The sequence below is a fragment of the Xenopus laevis genome, chromosome 2L (genome assembly GCF_017654675.1).
Source record: "Xenopus laevis strain J_2021 chromosome 2L, Xenopus_laevis_v10.1, whole genome shotgun sequence".
Taxonomy (NCBI): Eukaryota; Metazoa; Chordata; class Amphibia; order Anura; family Pipidae; genus Xenopus; species Xenopus laevis.
Genome location: NC_054373.1, coordinates 34541491 through 34549583, shown reverse-complemented (window position 1 = coordinate 34549583; position 8093 = coordinate 34541491).

The window sequence follows — 8093 nt, the reverse complement described above, 5'->3', positions numbered from 1 at the left end:
AAGGTAAGATTTCGATAAAAAGCTTTTTTTAAAAAAAAGGTTTGAAGGTTCGCCGACGCGCGTTTCGCATACGCTTTATCAAGGCAAATGATAAAGCATATGCGAAACGTGCATCGTGAAACGGCGTCTTGTTTTTGACGCCGGCGTCCGTTTTTTGGACACCGGCATCCGTTTTTTGGACACCGGCGCAAATTCGCTGCAGAAAATGCGCGGTGGTTTCATGAATTTATTCGCCAGCGGCGAATCTCGGGAATCTGCGCCTGGTGAATAAATTCGCCCACCACTACACTTAAGCACGTCCGTTTTTTGGACACCGGCACAAATTTGCTGTAGAAAATGCGCGGTGGTTTTGTGAATTTATTCGCCGGCGGCGAATCGCAGGAATCTGCGCCTGGTGAATAAATTCGCCCATCACTACACTTAAGCACTTTACTCATTTTAATTACTTGTGTATAACACAATCGATTGAAATACCATTCATTGTCCCATCTAAAAACAACAAATGCACTGTATTGTTATTGCTGCTTTTAATTACTCATATTTCTTTTCAAGCCCTCTCCTATTCATATGGTTGCTAGGGTAACTTGGACCCTAGCAACCAGATTGCTGAAGTTGCCAACTGGAGAGCTGCTAAATAACACAAAAAGCACAAATAATAAAAAATGAAAACCAGATGTAAATTGTCTCCGAATAACACTCTCTACATTATACTAAAAGTTAATTTAAAGGGGACAGCCCCTTTAAGGGAAATTTTAATGAGTTTCATACAAAACCAACATTAGTTTACCAAGTCAGTTTAAAGTACAGTGTAGAGAAGGGAACATTTGACACCAGTGTACAGTAAGTTCAGGGTTTGAGGAAATATATATTTTACTGAGTTTTAAACAAAACCAACATTTGTTCACCAATTCAGTTCAAAGTATAAAGCAGAGAAGCGGAACATTTGACACCAGTACAGTTCATCTAAGCCCCTTAAAACACAGACAATAAGAGTTATGTAACAGTTCTTAAGGATGAAGAAAAGATCCTTATTGATGTAGCTCCCTATGCAAAACCACAGGGCCGATGTTTTAGTAAATTTGGTTTGAGTGGCATAGACTTCTAAGGTGTATTTTATAAATTGCTTTACTGACCAGTTGTCAGGAAGGATGTTAGCAAGTGTTGCAACTTATGGATTTATAGATATTTAGTTTAAATTTCACAATTTACCACATCTACGCAAATGGATAAAAACAAGGTATTTTACCAGAGTCGAAACAATTTATTAAAAGGGTTGTTCACCTTTGAGTTAACTTATAGAATGATGTGTATGATTTTAGAGAATGCGCTTTCCCAAGGATCATCTGGTCCTAGCCTAATGAGTGACTGACATTTATCAAAGCATAAGTCACATCACTGAGGGCACCTGGGAAAGTAACAACATCTCTAAATTGCACCCTAGCAACCAGATAGCTGCTGAAATTCCCAACTGGAGATTTGCTGAACAAAAGCCAAACGATTCAAAAAACACAAATAATAACAAAGCAATTGACTTTCAGCAAATTGTTTCAGAATATCCCTCTCTACATCAGGGGTCCCCAACTTTTAATACCAGTGAGCATTCAAATGTAAAAAAGATTTGGGAGAAACACAAGCATTAAAAAAGTCCCTGGGGTTGCCAAATAAGGTCTGTGATTGGCTATTGGTAGCCCTATGTGGACTGGCAGCCTACAGGAGGCTCAATTGTCCCTTGGGGTCTGGAGTTCCTTGGCCAATGTCTCAATATTCCTTGACCAGCCTTAATACCCCATGTGACCTGGGTTCAGTTGGCCACTTGGCTAATTTTACATATTAAGACGTAGGTTTATTTGCATAGTGTTTCAGTATTCCAAGCAATGGCCAGTCAGTAGCCCTTCGGGATATTGCATTGGCATCACTTAGGCACATTCAGGGTCGGAAATCCCTTCCTTTCCTAATCCATGGAGATTACTGGGATTGCAATTTAGTATGTCTGCTCAAACTAAACTCATGTTGTAGAGCAGCTTCTTCTGTTACTTGTAACTGGATCAAATGAGATACATGGTGTAGGAATGGGCAAGATCGGAAGTCAGCAAGTAGGACTGAATATTGCAGAGGTGCACCCCCACACCCTTACCCCCAGCACACAGACTTGAGCAAGGTGAAAATCACCAGTTTTAGTGAGGGCAATTGTAAAAAATGTCTGACAAACATTGAAAAACCTGAGTTAGGCATGGGGGATATATATCCTCAGCACTAAGAAATATGTTGTTTTCTATTGTGCAAACCACATAGACTACATTATTTCCATGGGAAACAACTAAACCTGTTTCTAGCTGGCCACATGTATTCAGTACCAAAGTTGCCCTGTGGCCAGGCCCGGATTTGTGGAAAGGCCACCTAGGCCCGGGCCTAGGGCATCAGGATTTTAGGGGGGCGGCATGCTGCCCAACCACAGCCACATTGGTTCAAAAACAATGGGGATACGCTGGAGATACAATCATTTTTTTAAATTTCCAGTGCACCAATCTCCATTGCTCCTGTGCCCCTGGAGGGGACAGGGGCGACGAACGGTAGTGGGCCTAGGGGCAGCCTCAATGTAAATCCGGGCCTGCCTGTGGCAATTACTCTGTTTTACTGAAGGCCAAATGATAATGCCTGACTGAATCACAAGATGGTCGTGTAGGATAAGATCTTCTGCAACTTTTTTAGCCATGCGTATAATTGAAAGAAATAAGGTGGAAAATATATTTATATCTACAGTGAAACTTCAATTTTAAGTACCCTGGTTTATAGTTTACCCGCATTTTACATTTTTTATTTGTGGTCCCACCAATTTATAATGCATTTCAATGGGTGCATTTCCCTGATTTTAAGTAATGTTTTCCCTGGATTTTACATCAAAATTTTGTCCTGATCTTCCCAATAACTGCTCTAAGAGGTTTAAAACACTAACCAGATGCATATTTTGCCATGGTTCTGCCTGTAAATGGTCAGTTCCAATTAGTCTGCCCCTTAAACAGTCCTGCACCAATCACTTATTGCTTTAGGTTGTGTATGTGACGGACAGAGAGGTCTCTGAGGAAGTGCGCAGACACGAAACGCGTCAGACCTCAGACACTTGTTTGTATGTCAGATGTAAAAATAAAATATATAACTTTTTAACTTGAACCCTGGATTTGCCTGTCTTCTATGGAGGTCCGGAGTGCGCTGCTGTAAAGATTGGTGACTGACTGAGAGGCCTTGCACATGCCCCCCATAGTGTAACATTAAGGCCCCCAGACGTACATGCGGATTTACCGAACGTTTTCTGTGCGGTTCTCTCCGTGGATTTTTTTAAAAAAAAGTTGACTTCCTCATGCTGCAATGCAATGCTTAATTCTTGTCATTGACACAGTAAATATTGTATCTCAGTAAAGTAAAACAGTCTCCTGTGCTTATATCCTTTCAGTACTTGAAAAAAAAAAAGTTACTTTAAGACATTTCCCTGATTTTATATTTTCCTGGATTTTACATAATTTTTTCCTGGTCCCCTGAAAAACATAAAATGGGGGTTCTACTGTATTCATATCTTTATATGGCACAACTGGCATATGCACAACATGCATGTCTTCAGTGATACCCACTACTAGTGCTAGAAACTCTGGGAAACTTACTGTTAGAAAATGTATCTACAATATTACATATGGTATTTGCACTTCCTACAGCAGAGGCATATTTACTTAATAACAAATTGTGGGAAAACCTGAGGCATTTCTAGCTGTTTTATCTCATTTTCTTTTTACTAACTCTTTCTTGACAGGCAAGAACTTTATTTTTTTCACAAGCTGACCCACTTATCATATTATGCTCTGCTATGATCAACATATCAGTCCATCAGAATGTGTTACACTCCTTCAATCAGCACCCCATTCTGTGCTGCTGGGTGTTCACCGGCAACACTGAGCTCTAACACGCTACAAATTTATTATGCCTCAAAAAGTGATAAGCCCCCTCCTGGGCTCCCTGTACGGTTACACCACTTGCCCTTGGCACATCCTCTGATGCCCAGCGTTGTATTTAGGTCCGGTGCTGCCTTAGTCATTGAACCTCAGCTTGTCCCCTGTTGTGGGAGTGACTTTGTGCATGTGATGTCACACACATAATGCATGATGTCACTTCCACTGACAAGTGTGAGAAGTGCGCTCCTACCCCCTCACACCCAAGCTTTGCCTCCAGATTTGCCCACAAGTATCCAGCTAGGGAGATTTTTTATTTTTAAAAAATGTTGTTATATAGGCACCCGAGGGCCGCCCTAGGCCCAGGCCCTCAGGTGCCCTAATATAAATACAGACCTGCTGATGCCCACCGTTGGTTGTGGCCCTAATTAATTCATAGTTGGCACAGCATATGCACTTACGCCCCAGAAGGTGCTATTTACCCATTGGAAATGTCAAAGGGGTAGTTGAATTGGTCTTCATTTTTTTCTGCCTCGTTCCACTGACCCCTGGAGCCAAAAACCTATTGCTCTATGAGGCTACAATGTATTGTTTTTGTTACTTTTTATTGCTTATCTTACTAGTCAGTCCCCCTACTGTTCATGTTCCAGTCTCTCATCAAAACATTGCCTGGTTGCTAGGGTAAATTAGACCCTAGCAACCAGGTGGCTGCTGAAATTTCAAACCGGAGAGCTGCTAAACAAATGACTAAAACCACCAATTGGTCTTCATTTTTTTCTGCCTCGTTCCACTGACCCCTGGAGCCAAAAACCTATTGCTCTATGAGGCTACAATGTATTGTTTTTGTTACTTTTTATTGCTTATCTTACTAGTCAGTCCCCCTACTGTTCATGTTCCAGTCTCTCATCAAAACATTGCCTGGTTGCTAGGGTAAATTAGACCCTAGCAACCAGGTGGCTGCTGAAATTTCAAACCGGAGAGCTGCTAAACAAATGGCTAAAACCACCAAAAAAATAAAACACGAAGACTAATTGCAAATTGTGTCAGAATATCATTCTCTGCTTCATATTAAAAATTAAAAGGTGAACTACCCCTTTTCCAGTAATTTCTTATAGGGGAAAAAAAGCTTCCAGCACTGACTTTTTCTGCCTCAATACATTTTATTTCATCTGTGTAAAATAGATCAGAAAAGAAACATGATCTGGAGGAGAAGCAAACTGTTTTATAGGGTTAGACGGGATACAGAATATCTGAATTCATTTGCTCCATTCAGTTAGTATTGCACAGGATTAACATAAGGAGATTTAAGTCAGCAAATGCTAAAAATGCCTCAAAAATACAAAGAGATTAAATACTTAAGCCATAGCTTCCAAAACTGTGGGGCTAGTCGATCTAAAGGGGCTCAAATTGGTGCAGAAGGAGGACAGGCCTCTGGGTCATAAAAATGTTTATTTGCTGCCTTAGATATTTTTTTAATTATCATGCAAAAAACACAATTTGGGCTAAGGAGGCCCCTGATCATATGTTGGTGCCCCGAAGCCAAATAAACCACTATATTGAATAATAAAATAATTTTAATGGCCTGGAAAAAGAAGCCAGCCCTAAGGGCATGTTTACTAACAATGTTAGTAAACATGCCCTATAGTTTTAATTTAGTTTACTTTCTTACAAATGATTAGTAAGCGCAAGTGTTTATTCGCAGTAAAGTACTGAAATATTAGCCACTGGAGGGCACTGTTCAACACAAACTGGGTAATGTAACATAAAGGTTGTTTGCACCTGGTCTAGTAACGCATAGCAACCAATCAGCTGGCAGCATTTAATTTTTATTTATCCTTCCTGAATATGGACCCTAATTATAAAGAAAAGTATAAATTTGTGCTTTTATATCCCACCCATACATTCCAGAGGGACTGTAGCCAAACTGTGGTTGAATGAACGCAGAACATGGGAAATTGGAGTGATCTCGTATTACTCGTATTTTGCTTTCAATATTCTGATTGGTATAAACCCTGTTTAATGGGGGAGCGGCAGGAGCATGTGTAAAATGCAAATAAGGCTTTGGCTCAGATTCCCTGCGAGATGGGGCTTTCCCTTACACAGTCTCACGCCACATTTCTTTCCTCCACATCCCACAAGACAAAGGTTCATTCTATGCCGAGCTGCCGCACAGAATAGCAATTATCCTGCCCAAAAGCAGATTGTGTGGGACCAGCACAGAAGGTGAATGAACTGGAAAGACCTTTGGCAAAACTGGATTCTGAGACATTTAACCTCCACAGTGAGGCAGGACCCTCTCTTTGCTCCCAGCAAGAAAAGAGTTGTTTAGTTTATTTCCATCCCAGATAGCCCAAAGGGGATGAACATCCAAAGAATAAAAAAAGTTGTTCAGCATAAATGAATGAAGAAGGTAATTCTAAATATCTGGGGAGGGGGTTGCTTCAAAAATCAGTGTTTGTCTGTCTCTATTACTCATAAAGGAAACAGCAAAAAATAGTTTTAATCATTTGGGTGGACATCCCTGTTAAATGGTAATGGTAATCTTTAATCCAACAATATCTGATGGAGCAAAGGCTAAATATTATTACATATTCAAATTATTATTATTTTTTTATGTTAGAATTAGGAAAAAATGCATAAACTGTCTCCATTGGCTGTCCAGGGCCAATCAGATGACTTCAAAGAGTGGTTCCCAAACTGCCCAAACAGAAGGAAATCTGTAATCTAGTTCAGGTAAAATTTAGGGAGAATACCTGTTTTCAAGTATCACAATAATGCTTTTAATTATCATTATAATTATAGATTTAATTATTATTATATCCGAATGATCCAGATGTATGTAGATTCAGATGAAAAAAGCGCCTAATTCAATACTAATTTCCATATTTCAGAGCTGTCAACTCCCCTGTTTTTTTTCGGGAGTTACCAGATATTCCGGATTTTACCTTTTTTTATTAAAAAAATTGCATCAATTTGACACACACAGGTTGTGCTAAGTTATCTAAAGGCACGTGACTTTCAGGGTTTGGATTCAGGTCAGCTGAATGCTTATGATTTAACCCAATTCTAGATTCAGTGTGTCCCTGTAAAAAAAAGTGTGTGTGTGGGTTTGCTAGAGGTTATTCTTCAAAAAAGATATTCTCGGGTTAATTGGCTCCTGGTAATATTAACTACCATGTGAAGACATACCTCCCAACTGTCCCTTTTTCGGAGGGACAGTCCCTCTTTTGACAGCTCAACCCGCAGTCCCTCATTTGTACTGGAAAGTCCCTCTTTTCTCTGCACTGAACAGCCAGAAAAAGAAACAAAGTTTCTCACTTAATTGGCTTTTAGCAGAGAGCCCAGAACAGCACTGTGCAAATAAGATACTTTGTAACAATTTTGAGACACAAAAACACAGTTTAGATAAGGAGAAATATTTTCAAACTTTCATAAACTGCCAAATTTTGTAAAACAAACATGGTAATTAGGGGGTGTGGCCCCAGAAAGGGGTGTGGTCAAAAAATTGCTGCGCTACATGCGGAAAAAAAATTTTTGTCCCTCTTTTTACTTCCAAAATGTTGGGAGGTATGTGAAGATGCTACAGACCGTAGATCATCAGCTACACTGGGGCAGGAACTGATGAGAATGATGCATAACCTCTGTAAATACATATAAAATACATACCTATATATATATATATATATATATATATATATATATATATATATATATATAAATTGTAATGGATCAAGCTAGGCCCGGACTGGCAATCTGTGGGTTCTGGCAAATGCCAGAGGGGCTGCTATAAGGTCCCATAGAAAGTCAGTATTTAGTGGGCTGGTGGGGGCTGTTTGGGCCTCTGTGTGGGCTGATTGGGCCTCTGTGTACCTGAAATGCCAGGGCCTATTTTAATTCTCAGTCCGGACCGGGATCAAGCACTCCCACGCTCCAATTATTCCATTGACCCAGGTGCTATCCAATTGTCGGGTATTCAAAGTTCATCAAAAAATCTGGATGCACACTGGGATTTTTAGAAAAGTAAAAATTTAACCTTTAAGTTAAATTTTTACTTTTCTAAAAATCCCATTGTGTATCTATATTTTTTGATTAACACTTATTATTTGTTTTTATTTGTTATTTACTAAACTCCGAATGCAAAAATCACGAAAAAATCGT